Genomic DNA, 16,944 nt, shown 5'->3' on the forward strand with positions numbered 1-16,944 from the left:
CACGGTGTGAAGTTTTCCGAGATATTTTTTTCAGGGTTTTCTTTTTTTATCTTCAGCTGAGCGACTTTTCTTAATGTAAATATATTTCATGTTGATTATTCTTTAACACGGAGTGTGTAACGTGTGTTGAACCTTTAACCATTTATACGATGAAATACATTCGTCTTACTTCATGAAAAACACAAATAGTTAACGTTGGTTGCTTAAAAAAGTATGTATTTGTGGATGTATTTCCTGAACGGCGTGATGGAATCTAGACATTTTAGAGGTTAGTACTTGTGATCGTCCTAAGTTAGGCGAATGTTTATAAATTATCCCGAAACTGTAGTAGTAAGGTGATAAGTGCCTGTAATAGAAACTGTATAGCTAAACTTATCATAATATTAAAATTTCATAAGAATATGAGACATAGTTCATCTGTAACTTAAAAAATTAAAACAAGTAACAGGGAAAATAAATATTGTTTAAAAAGTCCTCTTAGGTTTTTTAATCCCCGTCGCGAAAGCATAATCTCATGTATACCCTGCCCTGGAAACAGATCGATCCCAGTGCTTAAGGGTGAACCTTACCATAGGAACTCGTTCAATACTCACTCGTTTCCACCTATTGCTTACCTTGTCTCACACCCGTAGTTGGAAAGAGAGGTCGTCGGTGTCAAACCAACAATACTCGTATTAACGAGTAACCTATCATTAGTAATTTCCTTTTTTCATTTGTGCAAGTGAATCGAACACTCACACACAGAAATAAACTTCACAATAATATATCTATCCCTACAAATTTTCCCAACAAAAAATTCTTTATTGTCATAGCGATAGGGCTCATAATACAATGACACTGTCTTTAGTAAATTTTGTTAATTAAAAGGATGAGTGAAAAACGTGCGAGTGGGATGCGAATACGATATGTTCGTGAGAGAAAATGAGAGAGCAATATAAGCAGCGTGATAAGATATTTTGTGTGTTGTAGGAGTACGTGACTTATCTTTATTTATACAATCAAACACGTTTCACGTTAAGGAACCATTATTTTGTAGATGTGCGTTTTATTAGACGTGAATGTGTGAGACATGATTAGGTTTTTGTCTGCCAAATGCCAAATTGCCTTTTTATTTTCTCCCAATCCGATTAGATACGGAATGATTTTATTACAGTAATCTGGCTTTACTTAGATGATGTTCTGATTACATTTACGGATAATTTTTTTTTCGTAATTTATACTTTTTGAGATTTTTACAGAGATAGTTTATTAGATCATTATATTATACTGAATATTTAGTTTCGAAAATCGGTTGTCCAAAACCAAAATCTAGCAGGGGACATTTTTCATAAACCAATAATCCTAAAATTGCTTGCTCCGTCTATGCCAAAAACAACTGTATTTCTAAAAAAATGTCCGTTGCTAGGTTTTTGTTTTGGACAGCCGAAATGCATCTTAAATTACCTAGTCCCCCTAATCCCACGTGAATTTATTATTACAATTTGATCCCCCTAAGTACGATATCAACACGTCCTGACATACCAGCACTTACATATTGCTATCTTATCTTACTTGAACCATGCGTTCAGCCATTCGCGACTCAATTTATTTTTATCGAAATGCACTTGACATGCGCGCCTGACCTCCGAATCGATGGTTCTTTGTTATTGTTTTGTCCCTCTCCAACTCCATGTAACTACGATAGCTCTGTCTCACCTGTCAAGGCGATGTCGACGTCACTCTCGGCCAATGAAAAGCGTTCAACGCTGCCTTGGTAGTACGCATATATTGTAATAGATGGCGTTAGTAGTCGGTGTGAAACAGAATTTGAGTTTGTTTACAATTTACATGCTGGTTGTATTGAAACGTTCAATTGTTTTTCGATATTTTCATTGTACCTATCGGTTTAAATTGTGTTTAATTATAAAGCAGGAAATACGTTATTGATTTTGTTGTTTCATTTTCCGCCTTCCTCGACCTTCACAATCTAAATTGCAATTTAAATTAGTTTTGCAATATTCCCGTTATGGATATCTTAAGTAGCATACCTATTATGTGTGCGATAAAATTTTATGTTAAGAAGTCTATTCGCTTGGTAATGGTATAGTTTCGCATAAAAAAATACCTAGTTAATTTTCTAATACTTGAGACAACTAGGTATTGAGTGGCAATTTACAGCTGAAAAACGAAACATCAATTAACTTACGTCGGTTAAACAGTTTAGATTAAAACATCTACGTAGCCTATTCAGTTGTAAACTGACTTCAGTTAAAAGAAGAATAAGAACCAAACTTATCAGATATTAGATTATGGATAAATGTTATTTCATAGGAAAAACCATTGTGTGTAAGTAACTACCCATGAACATTTATGACATATCTAACGTTTTAAGTACTAACTAGCATGATAACACCTGAAACAAGTCTTACTATGCGCAATGAAAAGATTATGCAGATTTTTGAAAGTTAAAGAAGTTTACTTACTAATTTCTGTTATTTCCATGATCAGAATCACGATTCACGATCAGTACGTTTTCTACAATAGCGGTTCGTGATCAACGCCAATATATTCACCTATTGCTCAATGTTGCGTTTTCATTTACTTAAGAATCAGATGAAAAAGCCTTTTACGGGCGAAAAAAACGCCGTCGCACTGTCTTCAACTGTCAAATTAGTAGCGTCAAGAGGGTTGTAAAAATATAACCTCTTGTGAATATAAAAAGGTGATATAGGTACCCTCCATAGCTATGGACAGTAACAGTAAGTGCGGTAGTAAGTAGAAATGGAGTGGAGCCAATAACCGGGAGAGCGTCTGTACCGTGTTTTATAGAGATCGGTAAAATATTATTGCAAGTATAAAGAAGATATAATTCTTGTATTTTCATAGATGTTTTAGTATAGTTTTGAATTTCCTTCTCGCAGATATTTTGAAGGAATACACATTATTATATGTATATGTTACTGTAAAAGCCCGAACTGTGGTAAATCCTAAGATTTTCCGGTAAAACCTAAGATTTACCAACTCTCAATGGTAAAAGTCCGAACAAGCCAGAGTTTAAAAACTATGTTACGATATATAAAAAAATCCTCCTTCATAACTATGTTTATAACTATTTCACGGTATAATTATATACTGTGACATAGTTATAAAGAAGGAGTTTTGGGCACAGCGACATGGGTAGGTTAGGTTAGAAGGCTAAGGCCCACCTTAGCCTCCGTGGTTATTTTTTTTACCACCCAGTAGGAGGAGGCCCGCGAAGCGGGGCTCCGGCGACATCTCGACATCATCAATTGAATATAGGTAAAAGTTCGAAAGAAAAGAATTGTTCGGACTTTTACCATTGTGAGTTGGTAAATCTTAGGTTATTCCGGAAAATCTTAGGATTTACCACCGTTTGGGCTTTTACAGTAACATATACAATATGCGTTGCCGTAGTCTAAGAGCGGTTTGAGTAACGCTCTATCTCTTTCCAGACAAGTAAGGAGGATCATTATCAAGTTCCAACAAGGATACAGGCAGCTAAAAAAGGCATAGTACTCGGAGTACTTTTCTCGTCAAAATAGTAATGCCATCAAAAACATTCTGTAAAAAACCTCAAGTCTCGCCGTAAAAAGTTGTGAGATCTATATAATACCAAGTCGATTAATCTATTTAGTCTCTACTTAAAGGACCTTCTGTCTTAAGTTATTATGTATGTTATTATCATGCCAATTTTAAAAAAAATACCTTTAAAACTAATAGACCGACCTGGCCATCGCATGATTTGATTATTAGCATGTATCACACTACACAGCACGACGAGAAGTTAATGCTCCCGAAATGTTAATGGCGAATTCGTATTTTCTTGCGATGACCAAGTCGATCTATTTGTTTTAAAGGTATTTTTTTTTAAATTGGCATGATAATAACATACGTAATAACTTAAGACAGAAGGTCCTTTAAGTAGAGACTAAATAGATTAATCGACTTGGTATTATATAGATCTCACAACTTTTTACGGCGAGACTTGAGGTTTTTTACAGAATGTTTTTGATGGCATCTCACTTCTTTTTGTAGAGCGAACATAAGTCCAATTTGTATGGAAAGACGTTTTTTTTTCATAATTCAACATATTTTCCTATGGGAATGTTGTTCAGTTTCATGGGCTAAACACCCTTACCCACCCTATACACCTCCCGTTATGCCTCATATAGTAGGTACCTATTTACACCTATTTATTTTTATTTTATTTTCTACAGTAATAATAATTAATTAACTGCAAATGTAACCTTGTAATCTTATACATTTATATGGGATTACAAAGTTATTGTTGCAGTTGGTGTATTTAGAAAACTGGACCGAAATTAGAAAATATCAAATTTTTCCCATGATTAAGACACTAAACCCTATTTGTATTCTAAATTTTAAGCTTCTAAGTCTGCTAGAAGTACCTTAGACTTTTGATGATCGGTGAGTCAGTGAGTCAGTGAATCAGTGAGTGACAAAATCCAAAATTTTAACAAGTTGTCATTCTTAAACTACTGGTTCGAATTGACTGAAATTTTAAATATACCGTGTTTATACAATGACTGATTAGTTGCTGAAAATCCAGGCTTCTTGTTTTATCCACAACGAAATTATGGGGGGGTCAAAAATAGCCCGAATTGCTTCGAGAAAAGGATGTTACGGCCGTGCCGCTTTTTTTTTGCTCGACTTGCGGGGGCACTTCCGTGCCCCCAGATAGGTATGTAGTTACAATTATAAGATACAGTCTGGTGATAGGCGGACAGACGAAGGCTTAGTATCTAATAGTGTTCCGTTTTTACCTTCTAGGTACAGAACTATAAAAAAACAACGAGAATGAAGGTTAAGTAAAATAAGAAATTGAATTTATCAGTTTAAACAAAATGAACCTTTTAAATACTTAAATAAGTTTGTTGAAAAGATCGATGTCGCTAAATAAGTCTAGACGCAAGCCCTTGAGCCAGGATCAAACAGTGAGTGCATCCACCTCAGGCGAAGACATCTGTCCCTTTGAAAATCTATACTAATAATATAAGGCCGAAGAGTTCGCTTGTTTAACGCGCAAGTCTCAGAAAATACTGCTTCGAACTTCGAACTAAAGAAATATTTTTGTTTTATTAAATCGTAAGTAGCAATACGCTATGACTAATAGTTGTAGAGCAGCATTAAGACACGATCCTAGTGGAAACACTGAAAACAGTAGTATTCGCGGGCGAAGTCGCGGGCGGCTGCTAGTAATAATATAAAGCTGGAGAGTTTGTTTGTTTAAACGCGATTATCTCTGGAAGTACTGGTTCGATCTGAATATTAATTATTGTGTTAAATAGTCCAGTTTTTGAAGAAAGCTATAGATCTTTTATCATCACGCTACAAACAAAAAATTTTGGGAAAACGGACGAAGTCGCGGGAGGCCGCTATTGGAAACAAGAATGTGAAAATCTGTTCACACAGCACCTGGCATGTACCTTTATACCTTCCTTTTATTTGTAGGAATACAACGAAAAGGTTTTAGAGAAAGTACCCTTTTGAAAGATATCTGAAAAGAATACAATTAGCACTGGAAAGATAGCATGTTTACTTGAATGGAGGGTTATCGAAGTGTAAGAAAATGCCACTAGAAATCCTGCCTACCTGAGTGTTCTGAAAATAGTTTTCGTGGATCGGTAAGCACTTAGTGTGAAGTAGAAATAGGGATAAAAGGGATTTTACTTACTAAGGGACTAAGGGATTACCTACTATTACGATCATAAATTAGGTATATATTATTTATTCAGTATAATAATAACACATATCCCGAAAGACGTAGGATCTTTCGATGTACGGTTTGTTACCAAACTTTATTTTACTTTACAACTTTTTCCGACTAACGACTTCCACAGAAATATTTCTTCCGACATTGATTCACAGAACCGATACCCATAACGTCCAACGGTCCGAAAACTTGGATTTTAATTGAAAAATTACGCATTCACAATAGCCGGAAACACGGACTAAATCCAGACATAGCCTCGGGCTACAAAAAGGCTCTTAAAAAGATATAAAAAATCAAGATGCATTCGAGCGACCGCCTACCGCAGCCAAAAATAGACCAAGAACAAACATCAAGTCACACGTGTACCAAGACAACAAAAACCAAACACACGCAAATAAAAATCAACTCTAAATACACTGCTACAGAGTAGTATTTCACCTACCAGTACATGAGACTTAAGTTTTTATGGTATAGAATGTTCCATGGAATCCGTGTTTACACATTGGCATAAGAAATGCTTCCCTGGACGTGTGCGACTGAAGGTTTTAAGTAACGTGGCACACGCGATATTTTTCGGCCAGTAATGATAATACGACGCCGCTTGGGTTTCACTCCATGAATTTGAATGAGGGGTTTATTAAAGTTCGACTTTGATATGGGATTTTAAGGAAGAGTTGAAAGTTAGCAGGTTTTTGAGCTTAGATTAATAAGAGTTGCTCGATTTTTTGTTATTTTGCAGCTAACGAAATGAAAATTGTGTTTTTGTCTGCAACAAAATTACTTAGGTAGTTAGAATTATAAAAGCTAAATTAGTTTGAGTTTCAATTCTTAGTTAGCAATGTGAAATGCTACAACTTAGAGTTAATCAAATTGAATTATAAAAGGTACACAATCGCATGAATCCTCGCGTACCGCTGCCAAAACTTTATAATTTACCATTGCAAATATCGCAGTGCAATTCTAAAGTTTGTCGAATTTATACACCGTAAAGAATGCAAAATGATAAAGAATATTTTGAAAACTTGGCGAAGAAAAGTGCCGTTTTTGGAGTTCCAGGTCTCTCGTTGCCAAATAACTTGTGATCTAAAACTGAGAGAAGTAGGTAGTGCATTGTTGTACAAGAGCACATTCATTTTAATAGTGAAGATGAAATAACATTTGCAAGAGGTGCAACGTAAAAAGTACTACCTACTTTGTAAATGAAAACTATTACATACTGCTGGTATTATTTTTTATAGGTAATGCTACGGCAAGAATTTTAATTGCGCTTTCTTTCAGGACCCTTACTAGTGACGGCTGTGTGATACTGCCACTATTGCGATAACATCGTCCTTTAAATAACGAGCAGATCTAGGCAATCGAACTGTAATACGAGTAGGTCTGTCTCTTTTTTATATCTAAATTATCTTTTGTTTAATTTGATAAATGTTAAAGTTACTTAACTCCCCTAAAGTTTGCCACCAAGACAATCTTTTAACGTGCCCTACGAAGTACGCTCGGCTCACCTATCACAAAACGGCTCAGTTAATAAATAATATCGCTTTATACATAACTTTTTCAAGGAACATCTTACAGGTGATAGCTTATCGAGAATAACCTTTGGAAATGAGCAGAAATCAGTAGATACCATTAAGATGCCACATTGCATCTTCAACTCTATTACAGTTCATCAATCTTTAACTCTATTACAGTTTTCAAACTTTTTGCTCGATTCGTGAGTATAATAAATTGAAAAACCTCCCCTATCTATATTTGGTAAGGGTGCTAACTAAAAATAGTGACAAGCTGTAACTTGATTCTGAAATAAGGTGTGACTGTCGCTTGTTGAAGCTCACTAGATGGCTCTGTATGTATCTTACTGATATTTTAACTCCCGTTTGTTTGGTAGAGTTTATAGACTTCTATAACATTTTAAGTAACGATAAGTAAAATATTTAACATGTTCATTTTACTGTCCAAATACTGAGAACTTGTCTTCTGCCGAAAGAGAGTAGTATGGTCAGCAACGCTAAGTAACGAACAGTACCCGCAATTATGATTCCGCATCCCTTTCAAACACTGTCAATAAAATATATTGTAAGATACTGACCAAGTATGTAAGATATTGTAGACCGCACCAAATAGGTACCTTATATTATCCGAGTTGTTTGTTTGATAAGTGGTTATACATATATAGGTTATAGTAGAGTTTATTAGAGACTCCTAGTAACTGAAGCATTTTAATGAAGTATTATTGGTAATTTATTTCATACTGAGTCTTAAAAAAGCTTGAATTATGTCTGAAAACGTCTGATATGTGAGCACACGATAATAATTAACCACAAAAATATATTTTTATATTTTAATCTGCACTTAGCGTCAGTAACAGATAAAGATCATAACGACCAATTAATTATCCAATCAAATATACTTACATAACTTTAAAAACAAGATAAGAATCATGACTAATTACCCATTTACGTTAAAAATTCAAATATAATCAACAGGATTTTATCATTTTAAGAAAAATAACTTGAAAAATTCGACTATAATTGTTCAATAAATTATACCTAACTTTGTACCGTAAAACGTCGCTACAAGGTCATTACGTACGGCACAGAGGATTGACAACGTCGCGTGACGGATAGAGCGAGACAGGTATAATGCAATCATGTGTGTTAGAAAGAGATGTCACGTTTTCTATTGTGCATTCAGAAGAGAACGGATGTTGTGCAGTCGTGACCCGCGAGAAAGCGACCGATACAACTGAATTTTTATGAATAAATTAGAAAGGTACATGCGAGTTTTTAGTTCACTTCAAGGACTATTAAGGACAATTTCGACAAAAAACGTAAGTAATATATTAATTAACCAACCAAGTACTTATTAAGAGACCCTCTCTTTAACGCTTACGTTTAAATGATTTAATTTTCAGTTTCTTACCTCTATATTGCTGTCAGACTTTGAAGGGCAACTCGAAGTACCTATATATCATAAGATCTTCATATAGCTATTTATAGTTTTTAATATAATTTATAGTTTATTTATAGTTTTTAATCATCGTAATAAACTGCTACTGCTCATGTGTTAAAGTTAGTTTATTTCGGCAATATTCAACAAATGTACCTACCGTCAAACAAAAATATGATGGTTAAACAAGTTAAGATTTTTAACATATCCTATAAATCATCTTTAAAACCATTAAAATGCTTTGATTAATCTATTAATTTAAGAAGCAACACAATAGTAATTTTCTCTATTAAATACTCAGCGAGAGAGAACTGTAAGAAACCTAAATACTGTATTTTCGCGAATCTCGTGGTATTATTCCAGCAATATTATTAATTTAATATAAATAATAGTAATTATTAATAATAATCCGTTATTATAGTGTTATTACGGGTATAATGAAGCAATAATTATAACAATAAGTACCAGGCCAGCAGAGAAGCGCGCATATCGTGGACGCCGTTCGTTTAGGCCTAAATATTCCAACTCGCGCACTCCGCGTGCCGTGACAGGGGAAGACTTGACTTTGAAATGTTGTAAAAATAATAATATTTTGTTAGTATTTTATTATAATAATACAGTTTTATTATTTTTAAGGGTTCTTTTGATATTACTGTAATGTAATATTGGAGTAATGTGGCGTATTATTCGAGATAGAGCTAATAAAGTTTCACGAAGTTTTATTAGAATACTAGTGCAGTTAGTGGTTACGGGGTAGTTTTGGATTAATGCCAAGAAAGTTAAATAGTGAAATGTGTTACAGCAAAGCGTGAATAGGTTAATTTTTATACATTTTAAAAGCAGTTATTCTAGTAATATGTAAGGGAAGAATAATAAAAACAGACGGGAGTAAGTATCTTTTGATCTTTATGTTTTTACTATTATTACTTATTATGACATTTCTTATTCCTAGGTTTTCGTATAGGTATATTGTTTAATTAATTATAAATATTTTTATGTATAGCAGTATTTTTGTTAAACACGGCAATTACATTTTTTTTACGGATTGTCTGTTCGAATGCTTTTAATAATAAGTACTTAACTTAACTTAATAAATACGGTACTTTTATTTAATGTGCAATTTTAAATAAATTATCCATTTAATGTTAATACACAGAGTACACCGCTGTGTATAATAATGGAAATTATTCTTTGTTATCAAGATCTTTAATAAGAATATGAAGGGTTAAATAATAAATGTACTTAACCAATATATGTAAATAACTAGATTTTATTCACGGGTTCAAAATCAATTTAAAGATCTTTCTATCCATATCTCATCTACTATACTGACTGTATGATATTTAATCTTAAATTTCTGACTCCGTTCCGCGATCGGTAGTGAATGCGATTGCCGGGAAAAGGTGTTGAATTTTAATCCTCATGCCAAACAATCTTTTTTCCGAATTTGTCAGGAATTATGAAGTTGAGGAAGTTGTAGACCTCCGTGCCTCGGAGACCACGAAAAGCCGTCGGTTCTGCGCCTGACTTTTTACTGATCGTGCCAGCTATCCGTCCCACCGGACTATGATAGTAAGGGAATAGAGTATGTACCTGTGTATTTTGAACTACTTGAACACTATAAATAAAGTCCCACACCGTTGGCTTGTTTCAAGGAAACTGACCATTGTGACCAGCTGGCATTAGGAGGGCATTACTATCACATCTTAATATTTTATTATCATTGGAAATGACTTTAATAGCCCCGTGAATCCATCGCGATGTATATTACGTCTTTATTTATAAGGTGGTATTTACCGCGTTAAAGTACTGCAAGTAACAGGTGTCTGATAAAACAATATCCATTACAATTAATTATTATATCGAAGTTACGTGTTTGGAATTAAAAAATGATGCCACCTGTTTCAAACCGGTTTGTGTTGACATAAAAATACCTATTAGCGTTGTTGGTTTATAAAAGATATAAAAAGCATACCTGTATGATAAGATGTATGGATGTGAAGGAAACAAGGGAAGTTTGTAAGGATCGTACCAAGTGGCGTTCTCTGGTCTTTGCCAATCCCTACGGGAAGATGTGATTTTATATCTATATGTAAGTACTAGCTGACCCGCGCAACTTCGCTTGCGTCACATAAGAGAGAATGGGTCAAAATGTTCCCCGTTTTTGTAACATTTTTTACTGGTACTCTGCCCCTATTGGTCGTAGCGTGATGATATATAGCCTTCCTCGATAAACGGATCTAACACTGATAGAATTTTTCAAATCAGACCAGTTGATCCTGAGATTAGCGCTTTCAAACAAACAAACAAACTCTTCAGCTATATAATATTAGTATAGATAAACATGAGTAGAAAATAACAAAGCATGTATAGGTATAACGTTATGAAATGTCAATTAATGTTAAATGTAACATTGTTATTTAGTAATTATTTTATGCGTACCACCCGTGCGGTTGACATTTCGGTATAAATGTGCAATGCAAGTGTGTTTGTTTGTTTGCATGTCCTTCCCTGACGTAGTAGTACAGTAGAGATTATATTCCGGGGATAGATACACGTTCTAATTTAAACAAATATAACATAGCGGGCACAGCCGCGTAGAGAAATATGAAAAAGATTTTCACGATATTTATTAAGATTTTTTATTGTTTAAGATTATGTGTCGATACATAATTTTACAACGGTATTCCAATTTCCGACGCCCGGAAAGTGATAAACAATAATGAAAAAGAAAACTGACAAAATCTTTTCCATTTTTCTTTTTTTCGACGCTTCGACAGATGGGTCAATACGCCTCACTGATATAATAATATGTATTAAAATAACGAAACCGCTGTCAAGAAAAAAAAAGCACCCTCGATTGAAGAAAACATTACATGATGGGTTTACAAAAGTGGTCCTCACATATCTTTAAGCCAAACATCATGAAATCCGGTCGAACAGTTTAGCCGTGTAATCGTAACAAACAGACAGACTTGCATTTATAACATTAGTATGTATTGTATATAAGTGTATCGTGATACTAACTTGATAATTTTTCAATAAACACTGCAAGTTACTGGCAATTTACATAATAAAATGCTCTCGTCAGTTGAATTAATTTTACAACACGTATGCATGCGTACTGATGTACATTAATTAATATACAGTGGATGCATACAAACGCTTGTTTAGTGACGGCCATCGCGGGAATGGGAATAACCTGCACTGAAATACAATAAATAGATACCTATGTAATAAAAGATTAAACTTCATTCACGTACTAACTCTTACTTTTTTCCTTTTAAAAAAGGCAACTGCCGGGATTAGAATTTACGAGGGTAAGGTGTAAGGTTTCCAAATACTTTTGATTTTAACTACAATTAAAACTTAAATTCGAATTTTATGTTTTTGCAAGATTACGTAATAACTTGATCAATCAGCGGTCTATTTACAATCAAGAGTGCTTCCAAACATAGGTAAAGAACTTAGGTGCTACAAAAATACAACGAAAATATAAATGCTCATTACTATTTTTTTAATGGGCACAATATACTTACCTACATTATACCTACTTGAAAAAAAAAGGGAAACTCATTCGATAGTTCTCTAGTACGACTTTTTACATTTACTCCATACAGGAAAAAAATCCAAACAAAAAAATCTAACAAATTACATAAACGTTGGCAATCTTATTAATAAATTAAATCAAACATGCTTTCCTCATGTTAATACTGTCCAAACAGAAGTTCGTAAATATTAATTAGAACATTACCCAACCGTTATTATATTCACCCCTCATGGGGTTGAATGGGATGATCGCGTAAAAGTTTGTTGCACACGGCTTCATCTCTTGTGTTGTAGATATGACTTATAGTATTATTTGCCTGTTGTTGTATTTTTTTCTTTTCTATTACGTCTTTTGTGATATATTAAAGGTCCTTTTGGAAACCTACGCTTTATGAGGCTAGGTTTAGATGTTATTTTTTCGGGAGGATTTATTTTTGAGGGATCGCCTTGTCATACAACGTGGTAATGCTGCTAGCATTCTGGGAACGTTCCCGGTAGACAGCGATGCGGAGGAGTATCTACTTCGACGCATAGAGCACTCTCCCTTTCTTTTCCTTCTTTTTTTTGTTTTAGATTTTGTGTATGTATATTATGTATATAATAGTAATTTGTAAATATTCTTATGTAAATAATAATTTCACCTAAATTAATAAAGGATAAGTCAATAAAAAAATGTTGTTGTTTTTATTTATTACTTTAATGGTTGTAAGTTTAAGTGTTATGTTTAGTATTGCAATTAATTTTATATTTATTTATATCTAAGCAAATAACATAAAGCTAAGATTTGGTTTGTTTAGATGCCCTAAATGTTTGCATCATATATTTGATCATCGCATTATTTTTGGGTGTCATAACATCGGCGACTTCTAGGAGCTGGGTTACGGTTTCAAAAACGTGAATGAGGCCATGCCGGTCGTCTTATAGATATTATTATGATATTATGTTATAAAAATCCTATTAGGTCGAGTACGATTATTTGCTGTGTGTTGCGATGAGTAAAGAAAAGCACTGAAGAGGTTGAAGACCCAGTTTTAAACAGGGCTAATTTTTTTTCAAAACCTATCTAATAATATTAGCATTATATTTTTTCTTATTTTCAACTCTATTATTAGTAGTGTACCCCACTGCTGATCAACCACCAGTGGTCACGGGTTCGATGTCCTGGTAGAGCAAATTGATCGCTTTTGATTATCTTTTATACTTATTTAAATATTTTTCGTCAGTAAGGTCTAAGATTGGGGAAGAGCCCGGTATGTGGCTTATAACATGTAGACAACATACAAATTTGTAAAATGCGAAAAGTGGGTGTAAATATTTCATACGCTTCTGTCTAAACTCTCGGGTATAACAGGTTTGATTATAGCTGTTATTAATTACAGCAGAAATTGAAGCATGCCTTAGGGTCATTTATCATACTTGCTTTAAAATGTCCATACAATCATGTTTACATTTTAATTTATTGGTTCATCTTTATGCATGAAGTGGTTGATGTGATAATTGATCTAACTAGTTATTGATGAAAAAATATTAGGTTTTTGTTGTTCAGTGTTTGAAACTTCAATTATATAAAGCCGTTCTTCTAACAAGTAGAGTCGGTTGGAACAAGTGAACATATATTTATGTTACTATTTTTTTATTTATTTATTCATACTTATAATTATTTTTACAGGTTTACCCCAATATAATAGTGCAGGTACATTATAATGTGACGTTAGCGATAAAAATCTAGCCTTTAATATAATGCCTAAGATGATTAGCCTTTAGACGGTCCATAATATTGCACAATGAAATTGAAAACCGTATCAGTCTTTATCTCACTCTCCTAAGTAAGTATCGGTTTGCGTAGCAAGGAGTAGGTATATTGAAAATTATTTTCATACATTTGTGGTCACTTTTGTCTGTAAGGTAGGCTAGCTGAGAGCTATCCGTAAGTCGTGAGACAGGCCCTTAGCATTATTACGGTAAAAAAAGTAATTATGTGTTTTTTATCAAATCTGCTAGGTATTTGTTGCAAAAATTAAAATCTAATTTAATAAAAAATTAAACTTGAATTCTTAATGACTTCAATTTATACATCAAAATTGTATAAGTTAGTTGAAAAGAAAATTTGCAGATTCATAACATAATTTTAAATTGTGGCTCTCTTTTAGACTGCACGATATCAAGAACGACTTTGTTTAAAACATTTATTTAATTTTTCGAGAAACATATTATACTGCATAGATAACTAAGTATTTACGCAAAAAAATTTTAAATTTTCAGTACGCAAAAATTAGTTTGCATTTTTTTTTCGCTCGTGATTGCGCAAAATTCTTTAGACGTGGTAATATAATGCTCGGTGAATAGCGACCTTACCTCAACCTCAGTTTTTTATTGAGTTAAGTATAATAGAGTTACGCTTAGAGAATATTGAACGTCTTACCTACTATCTACGCCTTGACTTGACAATCACTGTTTACAAAACCAAGTACCTAATTGGGGGGTTTAAAAGGTTCAAAGAATTGCATTTTCGTAAGATGACTATCATTTATCCGTGTATTTTTATAAAAAATCTGTTAAAATTCTACCTGCTAGGTTAAAAACAATGAATTTTATCTCTCCACGACAACAATCCGATGTCGTCACGACATGCACCCGATATTCTCCCGTGCAGTATAAAAGTCACTACACCCACCCTCCCCAGCGGGTGGTAATGCGGGTCGATACTCCCCCACCCTCGCAACCCTCTACCCTTCGATTAACATTGTAGGTACGTGAGCGATTAGCCGTGGGTGTTTCTAACAATTCATAGCTAACTTTACCGAATTGCGAGTGACGATTTTCTATGAATTGCAAAAGTAGAATATCGTAATCATTGATGTTTAAAATATATATAATAAATAGCCAGATGCGCTCACCGGTCGGATAACGTCGGCTAAGCACGCGGTCATGGTATAGATGGGTGACCGCATAGTGGTATTTGAACTGGGCGTCTCCATGCTTCGAAAGGCACGTAAAACGTCGGTCCCGACTGTTGTCTATTAAGATAACAGTCGTTAAGTCACGTTAAAGGTCTTCGGGCGACTTGAACAACTTTGACACTAGGTTGACCACTAATCTTACGATAAGAAGAATCTCACTCACCCACGGTCATTTGATTCCAAACTAAGCAAAGCTTTGTACTATAGACACCAAATAACTAAAAAACTCGTGCTTAAAACACAAATATTTGTCCCGGGTGGGATTCGAACTCATCACACGCGGAGCTACTGTTATTTGCGCGAGGTGACCACTTTAACCATTGCACCCAACATGCATTTATATACATATACTATGTATAAGATATTTTTGTTGAATAAGTATCTGATAACTTTGATTGCTTGATTTTGCGGCGCAGTTTATACTAGCCGTGGTATCAAGTAAATCTTTAAAGTAAATTCATGATCACGTTAAATTCTATTATTTTTAAGATAAAAGAGGTATCCAAAACAATTAAAATATATCGTTTCAGAAATACAGCTTGCTTGTGAGACGAAATGTCAAGAAAGTCATGAACGTTGTTTTAGAAGTAATGTGCTCAACAGATGGCGCTAGTGAGATTATAGAATTAATATAAAGTAAGTATGTAGTAGTTTTTATTAGATTTCTGCGGGCTTAAGAGGTCTTTAGAGGTCTGTCGGGCTCTCCCGCCGGCTAGGCGTTCCGGCTTTAAATTTGGGCATAACGAATAAATAAACCTGGCGGTGTTCCTTCAACAGTCACCGTAATGTGGCCAGGACGCGGTACCTCCAATCGAATACTCCGCGTCCCAACGGTTGACGTTCCGCTTTGGATGCGGTTACGCACCTGACCTTTTTGCAAAACATCACCAGTATGATCTGTGTAGTAGTTTGTAGGTATGTCTTTCTAGGGCGTCCCCTCTCGGACATCTACGATTTATTTATTTACACATGAAAATTTACAAAAGATATTAGGACTAAGCTAAACTATAGGCATTAATTTTTGCAAAATATTTAGAAGAACATAAATATAAAATAAAAAGAATGTGTGAGTGCGCTATGCGTCGCCGTACTTCTTTGCATATCACCCCACACGAGTAAAACTATATTAAAATGACGAATATTCTTAACATGTTGGTAATGACTGAAATCATTTTGCTTATAAATAATTTTGAGCCGTTATTTTATCGCTAAATTATATTTCCTTAAACATAATTGTGATGGTGGTTTCTACCTACGGGAATATTTTTCCTCGTCGCCATTTATGGTATACACTGTATCTATACAGTACCTACCTATTCATGTATAAGTATTAAGTATACTTATTATGGAATTAATCATAGTTCCGTCGATCAATAATACGCAATCAATTCTAACCCCTTTTACCCGACTGCGCATTGCAATGAGGGTAAAGGCCTATTTAGACGAAGAGAGTTTCTCGTCTCGAAGATACGATTATCGAAGGAATATAAAACATTGTTTTCGTCTAAACATTCGCTCTCCTCGCTCGTTGCTTTGGGCGAGAATTGCCTTCGCATCGCAGCACACATATTAACTCGGTAAGTGATTGTCACCGTATCGCGATCGAAGTATCGTTCCCAAAACGAATCGTTCGCGCCACGATTTCTATATTTCTGATAGATAAGTGAAGATTTTAGTCGAGACGTTCAATAGATCGAGTTGCCACAATTACAATCCGTTTCTAATGGCTACAGAAGACATTAGGTACCTACA

Source organism: Anticarsia gemmatalis, chromosome 4 (genome assembly GCF_050436995.1).
Source record: "Anticarsia gemmatalis isolate Benzon Research Colony breed Stoneville strain chromosome 4, ilAntGemm2 primary, whole genome shotgun sequence".
NCBI classification, from domain to species: Eukaryota; Metazoa; Arthropoda; class Insecta; order Lepidoptera; family Erebidae; genus Anticarsia; species Anticarsia gemmatalis.